The sequence below is a fragment of the Fukomys damarensis genome, unplaced genomic scaffold (assembly GCF_012274545.1).
Source record: "Fukomys damarensis isolate Sample0158 unplaced genomic scaffold, DMR_v1.0_HiC HiC_scaffold_5, whole genome shotgun sequence".
Lineage (NCBI taxonomy): Eukaryota > Metazoa > Chordata > Mammalia > Rodentia > Bathyergidae > Fukomys > Fukomys damarensis.
The window spans coordinates 46,341,909-46,360,771 of record NW_022900917.1 but is presented as its reverse complement, the minus strand read 5'-3'; the positions used below and the strand labels follow the sequence as shown (position 1 = coordinate 46,360,771).

At 33.4% G+C, this 18,863-nt stretch overlaps 1 long non-coding RNA gene across 1 annotated transcript in view; it reads left to right on the top strand.

Annotated features, from left to right (window-relative positions):
* Positions 1 to 5,377, top strand: part of LOC117284456 — a 65,742-nt gene extending 60,365 nt beyond the window's left edge. Inside the window, exons 2-3 of the long non-coding RNA XR_004515552.1 lie at positions 1,752 to 1,872; positions 5,329 to 5,377. This is a non-coding gene — a long non-coding RNA (uncharacterized LOC117284456). The remainder of the gene's footprint in view (positions 1 to 1,751; positions 1,873 to 5,328) is intronic.
* The last annotated feature ends 13,486 nt before the right edge of the window (positions 5,378 to 18,863 follow it).

Below are 18,863 nucleotides of genomic sequence, written 5' to 3'. Positions count from 1 at the left end.
AAATTTTGGTTTTATTTGAGGTTGGTTTAGCTGAGTTTATTGTTGATTCATTTGTTGTTTTAATAAAGTGTTTTGGAAAGCAGAAAGAATTTTTTTCCAACAAATGGAAAGTTGGTTCCAATTCATTGATTACTTTGAATTCCATTTTATAATTTCCTGTTCTTCTCAGTGGTAAGGTTAATTTCCATTTTGTAAATATTGCACTGTGTAAATCTTCTACTCCTAATTTTATGCATTATTTTATCATTGTAAAATATCTGCAAATTAGTTTTCTATTTATCTTGGAAGCTTAGGTATTTAATATTTTTTAATGTTATGCTAGCTCTGTTAACAATATGGCTGATTATTTCATTCAGAAAGAATTAAAAAAAAAGAAAGAATTTAAAAGGTGTAAGGTTTGAAACAGAAAGTGCTATAGTGATTTGCATTGACCTAATTAGTTGATTTACATGTTGACCTTTAAAACCAATGGAGTTTTGTAAACCCACCTTTGTGGCTATAACTTCACCAAAAGAAACCTGGGAGAGGAGATTTTAAAAATAAGGTAAGATGAATAAAGAAATGCTGATAATAAACTTTGGGAAAAATTAGAACCATTTACTCTCTTCTTACATTACAGAAAACCATCTTAGAAAGTGATATATTTTCAAAAGTAAATTTCAGAAAACCACTTATCCAGCTGGACATCTGAAATTGCTTATTTTTAAGTAGTAGTGGAAAAATATTTTAGCATTTCAGTAACTACACAATTTTGTGATTCTGAGATCACATCTACATTTCTAGTTATAAACTAACCCTGAATTCACTATACTCTCATGGATTCTTCAATGACATCACCTAAAATCCCAAATATTAAAAAAATTAAATTATACACCTCTTAAAATTAGCACAACTATTTAAAAACCACAAAACAAATTTTGCAATGGGCCTAGCCTTAAAAAGTAATATGGACAGGGGAGGAGGGGGTGAAAGGAGGGCAGAGGTAAGGGGAAAAAATGAGAATCAAGACTTGTCATGTAGAGGTACAAGATCCCAACAATGAATGTAACTGTACTGTATCCCTAAAATGTACCAATAATCTCAATTAAAGCTGAAAAAAATAAAATAAAATAATATTTACAAATTGAAATTAATTCCTTGTCTGCAGTACCAGGAGTCACCTTTCAAAATATATGCACTTCTACCAATCGCTCATTTTATTGCCATACTTATCCTCCTGATTTCATCCTCCTCCCACTTGTGCCCTTTTTGCATATTCTGGTACTGGATCTCTTGACCCACAGAATTCCCCTACATCTCCACCAGGGACATTTTGTAGCTATGTAATTTGTTGTTTTGTCCTCTGTGTGGACTTTCAGTTTTACTCCTCTCAAGGCCAAGTAAGCCCTTAAGTAAGATCAGCTTTCCTTCTACTCCTCATGTTGGACTTGAGAGATGAGAGGGAGCCTGGAAAATAACGGAATTTCTACTCATTACCTCCAGCCCATTACCCTGCCTCCTTCTTAAAAAAAAAATAAAATGAAAATCATATTGGCGATTACATTTCTGTGAATATATGTTTCTATTTCTTCTGATACACTATCCCCCTGGTCACTTTCCAAAGTTCATTGAAGATTTTAACAATTATCTCAGTCTTACTCTTCAACTCACCTTTTAGGCAATTTAAGAGTCTATGGGGGAATAGCCTCAAACTCTAAACTGGATTACTGGACCTCATTGCTTTCATTTATTTTATCCTTGTTCTATTGCAGACATCCACCTTCGCATGCTTCATCCTGGAATTTGTCAACATTATGTGCTGCTTTATGTCTGAAATATGAACCTCTGTTGTATACTACACAATCCAAATACTGCTGGTGCTTCAAGTTCTTGGTAAGCAAATTGATTCCTGTGGCTTCAGCAAGGGATTAGGCTTCATTTCTCCCCTCATTTCTACCACCTTAGAGGCATTTTAACATAGAGGTCCATGAGTACTCTACATTTGGCAGAATGCCAATGAAATTTTCTATTTGAAATAATACTTCAAACAATAAATTTTCTTCAGAACTGAGATTCTACTTTTGATGTTTCACATCTCCCCCCTCATTTCTACCACCTTAGAGGCATTTTAACATAGAGGTCCATGAGTACTCTACATTTGGCAGAATGCCAATGAAATTTTCTATTTGAAATAATACTTCAAACAATAAATTTTCTTCAGAACTGAGATTCTACTTTTGATGTTCATGTTTCTATTAATGGCATAACCAGTCCACAAGTTACAAAACTTAACATTCATTTAACCTTAGGTGGATATTCTTCTTTTGAAATGCCTCTAGAATTCACCTTGTCTTTTCAACTGACATCCCTACTGTAATTCTTAATCATCACCATTTAACCAGAGAAATGTTATTGAGATTAACTTCTGTGTTACCTTTCATCATAATTAACTGATGAAAAGAAAAGGCTTGGTTTGGTTCTCAGTTTTGGAGTTTTCAATCCAAAATTTGGTGGACAAATGCTTTAAAATTCGGGTGGGTGTGCCAGATGGCAATGACAGAAAAATAAGGTAGAACAAAGCCAATGATCTCAGAAGGAAAAAAAAAAAAAAGGAGAAAGAGAATAAGGAAGGGGCTGAGATCCCACAATTCCCTTCCCTTCCAGAGCATGCCCTCTAGGGTATACCCAAGGACTTCCCATGAGAACCTACCTCCCAGAAGTCCATAACACCACACAAAAGTCCCACCTTTGGGACCAAGCTTATAACAAATGGATCTTTGGGAGACATTCAAAATCCAAACTGCACCAATTGCCTTAAATCTTTCCATTTCTAAGGCCATGATTTCCACAGTATTCAATAAATATATGTATAAGCAATTTTCATAAGCACACAAAAATGAATCATTTCTAGAATTAATAAATTAGACATTAGACACTAAGGCCATGATTTCCACAGTATTCAATAAATATATGTATAAGCAATTTTCATAAGCACACAAAATGAGTCATTTCTAGAATTAATAAATTAGACATTAGACATGTAAGAGTAAAATGTGAGTCATTTAATTGTAAAAACTTCATTTCCAAATTACAAGGATCATTTCAAAACTTAGTCTTAGCCAAATATTAAACCTCTTGTCTGACTAGTCTCAAATGTTTTTCAGCCTCTTCTACTTCCACTCCTTTATATAATTTATTTTCATTCGAACTTTTTCCTAGGTCACTGGTTCTCATAGTGTAATGCCTAAGAGAACAGTATCACCATTGCTTTGAAAAGTTATGAGAAGTGAGGTTTTGTGGGCCTCACTCCATCCTGCTGACTCAGAAACATTGGGTGTTTAAATAAATTTTCTAAGTAATCTGAACACAGACCAATTTGGACATTGTGTGTTCGGCATCATACATTTTAATGTCATTATTTCTATTTATATAAAATACAAACTCTATTTCAACCTCAAATCACATGCTATCTTTTCTCTGAAAAATTTCTTGCTCTACTACTAGACTGTTTTTACTAATTTTGGTCACTAATTTCTACTCTTAACTCCTCTTTTTCCTTTAAGGGGAATTAATGACATTCATACATACTATCAGAAAATTTATACTGTTACTCCTTTCTCATTTATACCAAATTCCATTATAAAATGTCACCCAGTGTCATTAACTCATCACACATACCTTCAATGTGAAACATTTTAAGCCCAATAAATGAAAATTTCATACCTCTCTTATCTGACCCTTTTTCCAATAATTCAACTTCCATTGTTTCATTCCAGGTTTTAATACAAACTGTTAACCACCTGAAGGATTTATTTTATTTTATTCATTTTTTTTATCATGGCTAATGGTCTTTGATTTTCTTCCTTATAGTCTTTCACAGTGTTCTCAAATTGATTTTTTTCAAAATTATAAATCTGGGACACTTTCTTACAACTCATTAGGAGTTCCCCCTGTTATTTAGGATCCAAACCACCTTAGCTCCAAAATAGACTACTTACTATGGATATGTTTTCCTTTATTATATGCAAACTTTTTCTCAGTATGGATACTATTTCAGATCTTCATTTGTTCCTTTGTCATGCATTTGATCTAGCCAATAAATATCCGATTCAAAAAGTCCTCTTAGATGTTCCTCTAATGACATATTTTATTACCAATCTTCTGTGTTTCTATACCACTTTAGGAATGATTCTTTATCATAGTACTCTGTTTGTTTCTTTAACCCCTAGATTAAAACCATAGCAAAGGGAATGTGTTTCATTAGACATAGTATACCCAGCTCCTAGCAGAGTGCTTGCTTTCTAGAAAATGTCTTCAGTTATTTATTGAACAAACTATGACATGAATGCAGTTATACTACATTCACCAAGATAATTAATCATTGCCTACATCACTGACAGGTCTCCAATTCATTAGACAGATGTATGATCACAGATACTTCAAAATTATAATCTACAAATTATTTATATTTTACATGTGAATAATACTGGAGACATTCTAAGACTTATTTAAGAGGTTTAGATTTTATATCTTATTGTATTGTTTCAACAAAAGTGCAGCACAGGCCGTGGTTATAAGTAATTGCTTATTTCTATATATAGATTGTAACACTGAGGCCAGAGCTTTAATGCAAAAAGGACAACCAAAACTCTAATCTGGAAAACACCATGATGCCTTTTTGCTGTCTACAGAAATTTGAGTTTCTAGCTAAGAAGCTTGAAAAAATTTTCCAGAAGTTTGAGAAAACTCAGTTAAAAAGAGAAAGAGGTAGAGCTTCCACAAAACCCAAGTGGTGGCTACTCATTGATGCACTTTGTAGAAGCCTACTGCTGCCCCATATCATTCACTCAATTTCCGAGAAAACGAATTGTAGGAAGGACCTTGTAACGGAAGTCTTCCCTCTGCTTGTCAGCACGAAATACATTTATATTTGCCACTTTTACTTTGAACAAGGCTACCTTATTAAATAGATAAAATTCAGTCAAAAATTTACCAAGGGTATACTATGTGCCATATATTTTTTTGCTTCTGAGTATTTAGCATAACTGTCAGTTAAGAGTACAACTTTCATGATTACAGGGAAAAGAAGCCTTAACCAAGTAATTAAGATATATCACACACTTAGTTGTTTTCTAAGAGTAGTATACTTCTAGAACCACTTTTCCATAACCTAGTTCTACTGCCACATGATCAGTTCACTCATATCAACCTAGAGGTGATCAAATATGGAATCATTGTTTATTTAAATTGAAGTAAAGATCGTGCTCTATTTCATGTTTTGTAAGTATATTCCCATGATATCTACAATCTTAACATGACCTAAACTTGTGATTTCCTATTTTGTTCTAGAAATGATAAATGAATAGATACTGCCCCACCATTCAGCGTCAACCCTTTAACCAATTTAGAGGTAAGTACCAAAGAGCAGTGATCTAATATTGGAAGATAGAAAAATGTTAAAAAATAAAAGATTTTAAAAAGATGAGTTACAGTTAAGCTAATGTTCATCCACATTAACATTGTCTCACTTTGCACTATCTGGCAATCTTGTGGCAAATCAGGATAATTCATTCCATGGAAATGGTCCACTTGATTTTGTGGGTTTTGCGCGTCCCAGAATGCACCTGAGTTTAGAGAAGAATCTTTCATAGAAGTTCTACTGCCGGTCCTCAAGAAAGAGAAGAATTTGGATATAATAGAAATTCAAGTAGAATTTTAAAGAAGTAAGGTATTGGGGGGCTGGAGAAAACTCCACAGAATGTCTGGCAGGCAGGAGCCGTAGAAGATCTGGCAGGCACTTTGAGAGATCAATTAATATTTCTCCATGTTTAATTTCTTAATGAACTAATCATTTTGGAGTGATTTTATTTAGGGCTTCTATATACTGCAATTAAACCCAAATAATGCAAAATAAAATTTGATATATAAGGCCTTCCTTTAGGATGAGTGTCATCAACTTTACACACAGATTAGAAACAAACCCTGCCATCACTGTTTTCTCTTTATTCCTAGATAATGAAAATGAAGTAAGAAAAAAGTGGATGTGAGAGCCATGTTGCATGCATACTAACTATGATATGAAGAATTCTTTCTTATGTCCTAAATTTTTTTTTTCTGTTTTGATGATTGAAAACAGATCATTTCAATGGTCACGGTAATTTCTGAATTTCTGATGACATGTGCCAACATAAACAGTTCTCAGGGAAAATGATGCTAGACATTGTTTTATGCAATTAGAAGGGTACATCTTTCTTACGGTATTGACTCTAGACCTAAAATACACCTTTTTTTTTTTTTTAGAGAGAAAAGTTCACAAAAGGCTTACATACATTGAGAAAATGAGGAAATAAAAAAAAAAAGAATTCATTGGAATACAAAGCACTCAAATTAACTCCAGGAAGAGATAATTCAATCTCACCCTTCTTCCTTTTGAACCCATAGAGTCCTTTATTCTTCCATCAGTGTTCTACTTATCTACTTGTTTTTCACATATTTTCTTATGACTATTCTCTTTTTTATCTGGTCATTGGCTTTGAAGGTTGAGCAAGAAAAAGAATGAAAATGACATTAAATCCAGTCAGATTTGCAATTGTTTAGTAGCTCTGGATTTCAATAGAGAATGAGGTTAAAATTACTTGCCTTAAAAGGAGTCTTGGTAATTAGTTGTAAAATTTAATTGTCCATGCTTTTTTCATTCTAAGTACCCAGACTAAATAAAAGTTTGTTGCATTTCTTTATGATTATTTAACTCTTTCTATTGGAATAGGGGCTGAGAAAAGTGCATTTGAGTTTAAGCTTTCAAAAAATTTAATAACCCTTTTAAGCCTCTCTCTGTATAACTTTCAATTATAGAGTTACAGAAGATATAATCTCAAAAGAAAAATGCTCTTTTCCCAATATATTTATTTGTTTTTTCCCCAGTGTCCAGTGTCCTATTTATAATATTTCATTCATGAAAAGGAAATAGAGTTCTTAGTTATTCTAAACTGCTAAAATTTTAACATCCAAATTATTTGGCTCAGGAAAAAATTTTCATCAGCCATTGATTTTAACTGGAAATTTAATATAATTTCTAAAGCATTACAATCAACTTAACATTTGTGAAAACATAATTCAATAAATAAAATAAATTTAAATTACTTATTTAATGACTCATTGTCAAAGTAGGCTATTGGCTAGTTTTTCTTAAATCTCCTACTCCTTTACACTATATTTCATTAATAGTTATATTTATTTGTTTACAACTACTTAATATCTGTGTTTGAGGCCAGATAAACTTTAAACTGTATCTGGGACCCAAACATGTGCCTCTCTAACATCATGTAAATAAGAAATTGAGCGTTTAGTCTTACAAAGTCTAAAAGCCAGGTAACCAGAAGAAGTAAAGAATATTCCTTTCTGTTGAGAGAGAAGCTAGTTAGGAAAATTACTGGAGCTGCTGACTTAATGGTGCCTTTTAATTCAATTCAATTCCATTTTGTTCAATTCAACGCATATTAAGTGACTAGTATTTGTAAAGCCACCATCGTGTAGCACAACATATATTTAGAAATTCAGGCTTAGAGAAGATTTTGGAAATGATCTATTCCACGAGGTTTCATGCTGTGGCCCCAGGGTAGCCCTGAAGAATGCTGAGAAAGAGAAGAGGAGCCTAGAGGAAGAAGAGGCTGGATGAGCTTCTTCCCCTTCAGCAGAGGATGCTTTGCTTGTATCTAATTCATATATTGGGTACAAAATAAGACTAATTCTAAAGTGGGTTTTATGACTAAAAAAGTTTGAAAAGTCTCTAATGTACCCTACTTTTCAAAATTCAAAGGTAAGGAAACTATGACAGAGTAAAGTCGTATAAACTGTCATAAATTCTGTATGTCAAAATTAACAGCTCCATTTCATACAGTTTTTAAGCCAACAAAGCAGTTTAATTGATGGAATCAAGGTCAGTGCCTCATAAGGGATAAGAGATTTTAAAACATTTATAATGAAACAGGAATAATTTTAATATAATCTCTAGGGTATATCCTAGAGATGCTGTCTTCTACTTCCTCACAGTAAATTGCCAGGGTCTCATTTACAAAAAATGGCAATATATTAATGCAGTAAAATATATCCCTAGACTCAAGACCTAGGAGAGACAAAAAGAGGAATAAACAAGTTCAGAAAATTAGATCCAAAATTTGATTTAATGGGAAAGAAATAAGACTAGCTCTAAAAGAATATAAGAAATGCTGTGTTTTGTGTTGGTTGGGAAATGGAATGGAAAACAATAAAATGAGGGCTGAAAGCCAAGATGAGGGTGATGATGGGGATCACAAAGAGAAAAAAATTATTTAGGAGGAAAACAATAATCAAAAAGTAAGTAAATGTCATGTATATACATTAGTACATTATCTACGAAATGTTCTTTTACTTCAGAAACTTAGCTAGAAGTCTGATTTGATTCAGAAACTATTCATTATTTTTTTGCTATGTTACCTTAAACTATTGAATAAAATTAATGAGTTCTGCATAATTTCACACACACACACACACACACACACACACATATATATGTATTGTTTAGATTTTGTTATACCAGGTGTATTTCATAACCCTTGGTCTTCAAAATGTGCATACGCTACAGTTTTATCAGCAGAAGTAAACTCACACAGCATCATCTGTATCTCAGCACCCGATTTAGCTAAAAATGGACCTCTGACTGGAAGACAGATGCAAATGATATCCACAGAATGAAGCAAAGACACCTGATTCGTGCAGAGAAAGTTGACCCAGAACTTTAGTATTATAGCCTAAATTAAGTAATCATTTCTCCAAGTACTTATTTCTTCATTTCTCAGAAGGCAAATCTTTATTATCAACCTCTACCCATTTTTCCAAAGTTGTTATCAGCCATAACTTCTATTTGACTTAGCCTTTATCCCTTAGGTAAATACTTCTATGATTGCTTAAAAATGTTTATTTTAGTTCATCTAGTTCACCTTTTCTGTCACCATAGGAAGTTCTAGTTCTGAGAAACCCAAAGGTAGTAAATTAGAGTAATCGTTAAAAACAATAGATGTGATACCAGAGCTATGATATAAAATACAAGTCTTTTAAAGAGAAAACCAAAAGATAGCTCTAGTTCAAGATTTATATAAGCCAAAATGATAGAAAAACATTAAAATGAAATGTTACAGCTAATGAACATTATGTAGCAAAGGGAACTCAAATGCACATTGCAATATATTAGTTTGCACTATACGGGAAAAAAGCAAAAGAAAAATTATGAGGATCACAGAGGCACAAAGCTCACTTTAAATAACTGAAAACAATTGGAAAAAGTTATTCATAATTACTGTAACTCTACTTTTCACTTAGTGAACATACCTTGGTGGCCTATTATGGTTAATGCCAGATTGATATTTAATACTGGTATAGTGACATATCTTGTTAAGACAAAATATAATGGGATTATCCAGAAGGTTTCTTCCAATTACAAACCTTTGTTTAGATTTGAGGCATTCCATTAAATTATACATTTTCCAATTATAAATTATACATTTTTAAAATATGTGGTACTATGCCATATCAACATGATCTTCTTTGGAGTAAAACATGGAGTAGTCTATTGAGAATGAACTTTTTATGAAAATACTTGAAATATTTGTTTACCTTCCAAATCCAAATTTTTAAATAAGAGCTTGAAATTCTTTTTGATTCTCAAAATATTTTTCTAATATATTTAAGGAAATTTTTAACTTTCTATATTTCCATAGTTCTCTAGTCAACAGCCCAGATAATAAAATGCATACTCATTAAATTTGTGGCACAAAATTGGGTATAATGTAAAATACTTTGAGAGATAATATATGTTCTTCCAAAACAAGCCCAATACTTTGAGTATCATGATTTCAAATCATCTGAAGATCTTGTAGCAGTCAGACACAAAAGAAGAAGAGCAAAAAAGAGAGTAAATTTCAAAAGTGAATCCAGTGCCACAGAGCCAGAGTAGGCAAAAGAATAAATAAGCAATTATTATTATAGCAGAATTTATCTATAATACTACAGAATTTAAATTTCAATGATTAATATAAAATGCACAAATAATTGAGTGAATCCTCTTATTGCACCTGATCAGGTTTAAGACTGTCCAATTTGCGGACTCTCCATATCAAAATGAAAAATCCATCTTTTAGAAGGAGAAATGTCAGGACAAAGGTTGGCAAAATGCAATCTGCAGGTCAAATTCACACTTGGACTGAGAGTGTAAATAAAGTTTCATTGGAACACAGCCATAGTCATCATATCGGTATTGTCTATTGATACTTTCACTCAAAACAGAGAAATTGAGCATTTGTGTCTGACTGTATAGGTTGCAAATCTATTCACTTACCACCATGAAAAGTGTTCCTACTCAGATGTAGACCATGCATACAATCAACACTGTCTTTGGGATAATAATACACATAATTGCAATAATGCCTTCTATAGAAACATTTCATTGTTAAATTTGCTACTGTACTTTACTATTATACTTGGAAGTCATAGATATTTTTTCTTCCTTCATATATTACAAAAGTGGTATGTCTTACCAAGATCAATATTAATATTGTGCTACCTTTGTTACTCATTAACTGAACAATCTACAGTTGCATTCTGTCCAATCTAGTTTTTGTTGTTGTTCTGATAAAATTCAGTGTTCTTGAAGCTGACACATTCGATACTTTGAAATTCCTCAGCCTAACAATAACATAACAATGCAATACATACCAGTTATAACCATCAATGTCATTAGCCTCAATTCTCCAATCAAAAGAAATAGACTGGCAGAATGGATTAAGAAGCAAAATCTAACAATATGTTGTATACAAGAAACACACCTAGTTCAAAAAGAAACTCAGAGACTGAAAGTGAAAGGATGGAAAACAGTTCTCCATGGGACAGGAGCCCAGAAAAAAACAGGGGTAGCTATTTTATTCATGGAAAAAGTGAATTTCATACCAAAACTAATTAAGAGAGACAAATAAGGTCACTACATCCCTGTAAAGGGAACAATCCAAAAGGAAGAGATGAAAATCACAAATATATATGTGCCAAATATTAATGCCCCAACTATATAAAAAAATGTATTAAGGGACATCAAAAACCAAATAAGCACTAATGCAGTCTTAGTGAGGGAAATAAATACCACACTATCACAAAAAGACCAATGGTCTAGACAAAAAAATCAAAAATGAAATACTAGAACTCAACCAAGTTTTTCAACAAATGCACTTAATAGACATCTACAGAGCGTTCCACCCCACAAAAAACAGAATATGCCTTCTTTTTGGCTGCATATGGGTAATCCAAAATAGACCACATACTACCTCATAGAATGTGTTTAAATAAATTCAAGGGAACTGATGTTCCTTATATTATCAGACCGTAATGCAATTAAGCTGGAGATCAATAGCATACGAAACTGCAAAAATTCACAAACACATGGAGTCTGAACAACATTCTCATGAACAATCAATGGGCCACAGAGGAAATTAAAGACGAAATTAGTTAGCTTTTACAAATAAATGATAATGCCAATACAACATACAGGAATCTATGGGACATAATGAAATCAATTCTATGTGGAAAATTCATAGCAGTGAATGACCACACTAGAAAAACAGAGTGAGCTCAAGTAAACAACGTAATGATGAATCTTAAGATCCTAGACAAAGGAGAGCAAGAAAATCCCAAAGTTCTTATAAGGGAAGAAATTCTGAAGATCAGAACAGAAGTCAGTGCACTGGAGACTAAGAGAATGATACAAAAAAATTAATGAAGTGAAGAGTTGGTTTTGTGAAACAATAAATAAAATTGATAAACCCTTAGTCAACCTGGTCAAAGAAAGGAAACAAAAGGCTCATATCAATGCATTAGAAATGAAAAAGGTGAAATCACAACAGATCCAGCAGAAATCCAGAGGATCATCAATACCTATTTTGAGACCCTGTACTCTAATAAAAGGGAAAACATAGAAGAAATGGACAGATTTCTTGATACTTATGAATTGCCAAAGTTGAATTTTTAAGACCCTGTACTCTAATAAAAGGGAAAACATAGAAGAAATGGACAGATTTCTTGATACTTATAAATTGCCAAAGTTGAACGAAGAAGATGAAAAGTTCTAATGACTCCAATTACAATCAGTGAAATTGAAAACATAATTAAAAATTTACCAACTAAGAAAAGCCCAGGTCCTGATAGATGCACTGCTGAATTCTACAAGACATTTAGAGAAGAACTATCGCCCCTACTCTTTAAACTTTTCAAATAAATTGAAAGGGAAGCAATACTTCCAAATGCATTCCTGGAAGCAAGTGTTACTGTTAGTCCCAAACCAGAGAAAGACCCAACCAAAAGAGAACTACAGGCCAATCTCCTTAATGAACATAGATTCAAAAACCCTCAATAAAATACTGGCAAACAGAATACAGAAGGTCATCAAGAAGATCATGCACCTCGACCAAGTCAGATTTATTCTAGGGATGTAATACACTATATTATCAGAGTCAAGGATAAAACCCATATGATCATCTCAATAGAGGCAGGAAAAAGCATTCAGTAAAATATAACACCCATTCATGATAAAAACCCTGCAGAAAATATTGAAATAGATAGTCTTTATCTCAACTTGATAAAGGTTATCTATAATAAACCAACAGCCAACATTGTATTAAATGGCCCAAAACTTAAAACCTTCATGCAAAAACCAGGAACAAGACAATATGTCCACTATCACCATTCCTGTTCAATATAGTTCTGGAAACATTAGCCACAGCAATTAGACAAGAGAAAGGAATTAAAGCAGTAAAGCTAGGAAAGGAAGAAATTAAACTGTCATTATTTGCTGATGATATGATACTCTACATAGAAGACCCAAAAAAACTGCCCAAAGACTTCTAAACTTAATTGGCAATTTCATCAGAGAAGCTGGATACAAAGTCATCATTGAAAAATCAATAGCCATCTTGTACACAAATAACAGACTCATTGAGAAAGAAATTAGGGAACCTGTTCCTTTCACAATAGCATCCAAAAAAATGAAGTATCTAGGAATCAATCTAATGAAGGAAGCAAAAGACTTCTACACTGAAAACTAAAGCACTCTGAAAAAAGAGCTCAAAAAGGATGTGAGAAATGGGAAAAATATCCCTTGCTCCTGGGTAGGAAGAACTAACCTAGTGATAATGGCCATACTACCAAAACTGCTACACAGATTCAATGCAACTCCAGTATATTTCACAGAACAAGAGAAAATAATCCAAAAGTTCATTTATAACCTGAAGAGACCTAGAATAGCAAAAGCAATTCAAGGCAACAGAGACATGGCAGGGGCTATCACAATCCCCAACTTGAAACTATACTACAAAGCCACTGTGATAAAAACAGCATGGTAAGGGCAAAGAGAAAGATGTGAGGATCAGTGGGATAGACTGGAAGATACAGAAACAATTCCAGATGTACTCAACTACCTCATCTTTGACAAAGGAGCCAACCATCCTCAGTGGAGAAAAGATTGCCTCTTTAATATATGGTGTTGGAGGGCCAGGGATTTAGCTCAGTGGTTCTGCTGCCTACTGCAAAAGTGCAAAGTCCAGAGTTTGATCCATAGTACCAAATAAATTAATAAATTAATCCATAATGTTGGAAAACTGGATTTCAATCTTCCAAAGATTAAAACTAGATCCTTATCTTTCGCCATGCACTAAAATAAAATCTAAGTGGATTAAAGATCTAAATATTAAAATAGAAAAACTAAATTTGCTGGAAGATAAGTTAGGCAGAACTCTCCAAGACATTGGCATGGGAAAAGACTTTATGAACAAATCTTCAGTAGCATGGGAACTAGCATAAAGAATCAATAACTGTGATCTCATCTTACTGAAAAACTCCTGCACTGCAAAAGAAACCACCAACCGAGCTGAGACAGCTTACAATGTGGGAAAAAATTTTACCAGCTGATGCTCAGACAAAAGACTTACTATCTAGAATATATAAAGAACAAAAAAAAATCAGGCCATCCAACTATAAAGATATGATTAAAAAATGGCACCTGAAATGAACAGACATTTCCCTCATATCATCTCAATGGCACATCTCCAGTGCTCTAACTTCTTTCCACTTGGCCTTACTTCCTAAAGCTTCCACCACCTTTCAGTAACAGTGCAGGCTGGGACTAAGCCTTTAATCTATGGACCTTTGGGGAATATTTAACTTCCAAACCATAACAAACATATACTTTAGAATTCTTGTTTCCATTAAATCTAAATTTCTTTTATCCATCTTCATTCTGGTTCCCACTTAATTCTCAAGTATTTTTCTAATACAGGGTTATGATTCAACCCCTCTTTTGCCATTTCTCCTGCCCACATCCACTCTCATAAATAGATAATTAATGTCCCTGAAACAGGAAGTTCAATTAGAATTCTCTTAATCCCAATGCCATTTTCAGACTTCTACTTTGATACTCCCATTAAAAGTCTCCCATTCTTAAATTAGATTCATTCATAGGAAAATGGATACATATTGAGGATATACTCCTAAGTGAAATAAATAAGTCACACGTGTAAATGCTGAATAGCTTCTCTGGTGTGAAAAATGATAATAGTACATAGGATCCTAATGATATAATTGACAATGTGAAATAGGAAGAAAGGGCTAAAGGTGTAGGGAAAGTGAGAAGGGGAGGGGAGGGGAAATAAGGGAAAAGAAAAATATGAGAAAATGAAAAAATGGAAATAAAGTCTTTGTAAATGGGAAGGGGAGGAGGGGGTGAAGGGAGGACAGGGACAAGGGGAAAAAATGAGAACCAAGACCTGTCATGTAAAGGTACAAGATCCCAATGATGAATGTAACTGTACTGCATACCTAAACTGTACCAATAAACTCAATAAGAGAGAAAAAATTAAAAAGTCTCCCATTCTTTAATCAAATGCTGTCTTGCTATACCATTTCCTACATTTTTTCATAATAATCCATCAATTACAGAGCCACATCCTTAAATTTAATACTGGCTCACATTCTCTATACCTATCTTCTTACATCAACCTAGTAGACTTTACTAGTGTTGAAAAGAATGCATACAATCACATATTATCAATATTTTTGAGCTTCTTAATGGAAGCAGTCTTCTACCTCTATCCTGGTTTAGCCACATATTTCTATGGTAACTTTGTAATTTCCTGTGTTTGGCCTACTTCTGCAATATTTTACTTTAATACCTTTCACTATGGGCATAACCTTGTATCTTCTAAATTTCTCATTTCTTCATTTGTACTCCACAGTTCACAAAGACATGAAGCTCCCTTAGATCTCCCTTAGATCCCTTGGGTTCTTTCCTAGTTTTCCATGCCTTACAACTTCCTAGTTACATGTCTGTTTGTATTCAGCACAGACATCTCCCTCAAAAATCGTATATTTATTGGGAAATGTCGTTTTACCACATTCCTCACAAATCTTCACTCTGAAATCTATCCAATCATCTACTCTAGACACTAAGGACAGATTCAGCAAGAGTGGATCCACTATAAATAGACAGTAGATTCTAGGAACAAGATGGGGCATGTGCTTATTTCTAAACAACCAATCTTCCTTTGCCCTAAGTTTGTCAATGTTAGCAATATTCGTCCAGTAATAAATTTTAGATTCACAAGTGACTCTTTCCTTACACTCATCTATCAATATTTACACTAGCTTGGTCCTTTTATTTCATTAATCACTGAAATTCAAAATTCAAGCTTTTATCATTTAATTCCTACATCATTGTACAACATCCCAATTGATTACCTTTTCTTTGCTTCTGAACCAGTATTGCCAGATTAAATTTCTAAAAGCAATTCCTTAATCTTATGTCTATAACAGATAACATCCAAGTATCTCTAACAGTAGCTTTTGGTATTTAAAATTAATTCCATAATCTTTAATCTTACATGGAGGAGCTCTGTAAGCTGCTCAACACTTCCTTTATGATTCTAATTATTTATTATGCTCTTGCATGTTGCCTACATTTTATTATCTGAGATTTCTTACCTGTTTCACAACATGATTTGCATTTATTTCTCTGACCTGCATGCTTTTTTAATACCTAAAGCGCTCACACCACCTATTCCTCCTCTTTTATGTTTTGTAAAATTCTTTCCAACCAATAAATGTCACTTCTTTTAGGGTACTCCTCACTTTTTAACTATTCTCTCACATCTTTCATATCTTCTTGCTACCAAAGTGTGGTACTTGAACCATCAGCATTAATTATATTATGTCAAAGGCCATCCACCAAGAATTACTGAATTAGACTCTAGATGGAAAAGAAAAAGTCTGTTATTCATACAAACTAAAGTCTGAATGGCATCTTTATACAGTACAACTCCTATATGACAGCCATTAAAATGGTATTTTGTACTACTTTGCATATATAATCTCAAAAGGAATATAAGATAGAGTCTTGGAATTTTTTTTAAAAAGTACTTCCAGTGCTGACTCCATATATCCATGATATATTTAGAAAGTTATTTAATTTCATTGAATTTTAACTGCTCCACTGCAAATGATGGAGACAATAATACATAATTGAAGAGTATGTGAGGACTAAATAACATTAACTTTGGTGTTAGTTCACTGCCTATAAATTTAATAAATATTGATTCTTTACAATTTCTTTCCTATCCTGTAGAGTGAAATTCCTTAGAGGGTAGATATTGTGCCTTACAGACTATACAGATTGCCTGATGACTTAGGCAAGCAGAAGGGAAAGCAAGCTCTAAGAGTCCCGGAAGCTTAGCTCCTTTCTACTCTACACTCACATTGAATGTAAGCTCTATTTTGCGAAAAAAAAAAGCTTTAAAATTCATAGATCATGTAATCTGGAGCAGAAAAGTCTGGAGTGACTTTAATAACTGAGTTCTGACATGTGTTTATCATACACAGAAGGACATGTATGCTTTTTTTTTCTATTCCTATAAATTCTAATATTACACATGAAAACAACTAGAGAAATTTTTGGACTTTAAAGTTACACACAAAGATATAGCCACATGACTTTAATAACTGAGTTCTGACATGTGTTTATCATACACAGAAGGACATGTATGCTTTTTTTTCTATTCCTATAAATTCTAATATTACACATGAAAACAACTAGAGAAATTTCTGGACTTTAAAGTTACACACAAAGATATAGCCACCGAAGATAAAATGTTCAGCGTTGCCTTTTTGTCTCTTTTTCAGTTAACCAGCTGTAATTGTAGGAGATGGAACAAATTAAAGTTATCTGTGAGGTGAAAGAATGAGAGAGGTTTGTTTATTTCCAAGAGGAATTTCCTTAAGAAGAAAAATTTTCCTTTATAGTAAGCATTAAAGGTGTAATTCTATAGGAGAAAGAATTATCTCCTAATTTTCACCAAGTTGAAAAACATGGTGAAACAATATAATGGACAAGTATCACATTTACAATATCTTTTCTTATGAGGTATTGTTTTAAAAATTTGTTACAATGAAAAGTTGCAGTGTTTTTTAACTCACAAGATTTTTATTAATGCAAATAACTCTGATGGTCCATATTTGATGCTGAGTTAAATTACTTCCTCTGAATATCAACTGTCCAATCCTGTGATGCAGTACTTCAGCAGGACTGAGCTGTAGGCATCTTACACAATAAATAAATTGTTTCCATGTTTCTTCTCAACTGACATTAGCAATTAACATCCTCCTTATTCCATAAGAGTCTACAAGATTCCAGATCACTGTGGTTCATGTTGCATCCATTGCCATAACTACTACATCCTTAACCCCAAATCCGTAGTTTTCTCTTTAACCCTTCATGACTTGATATGTCATGGCACATAGTGTAATTTTACATAAATCATAAATAACTTTTAATGCAGTGGTGACTGCATCAAATGTTAGGATACACCTTTTAATGACTGAAGACTTTTGAGACTGTTGTAGGAAAATAAAATATCAAAAGGAAGCCAGAAAGAAAAATAAGTTTTTCAATAAAAAAGATTAAGAGAATTTTTCTTCTTGTATCTGTGAGCCCTACTGAGGAGGAAAGAAAAAATTGTGTGCTGTCTGAGCTCTGTTTTACATCTTCTTTTCATCACTTCACCTATATAACCCACAAAAGGCTGTCTTCAGCCCTATATTTGTCCATTAGCAGTCATACCCCATGCCTCACAAATCCAGTTCCAGAAGCGTGAAGAATAGGGCCTGATTGCAGACTTTCCTGGAAGGGAAAGCAAAGTTTACATGAAGCATCTAGCCATACCGTGCAAAGTACAGAGTGTTTCACAAGTCCAGTCCCCAGAATCTTGCAAATACTTCTCAGAAATCACCCGTGCCTCATAAGCACAGCCTCTTCCTCTAGCCTTCAGTCTCCTCTGCCTCTCTTGTACCGCATGCCCTACACACGCTCTCTCCCAAGAGAGACTACCAAGTCTCATGCCCCACCCTCTGCACCTATGGATCACATTTTCACCTTTTCCAGGAAGACCCAGCCTCCTGACGATATGGGAAATAAACTTATAACTACAATTTAATTTAATAAAAGAAATTATAAATCATACATCATGTGTGTTCAAAGCACAAGGCTAAGTGCTAACAAAAATCAGATGTAAAACAAAGAGCATTTATACAATTTACCCCTCCAAGAGCATGCAAAATGGTAAAAAACAAAAGCTACAAAACGTATTTCAGATTGAAGAAATGTAACATAGGCAGACAGATGTGAAACCACCATATATATTTGTTTAACATCATATTAAGATAAATGAGGAGCATAGAGAAATGGGAAGCTGAAAGTAGATAGTTTGAGTTCATTTAAGTTGTTCCATCATGGTCCCGAGCATACTGTGATGGGTGCTAGGTAGAAA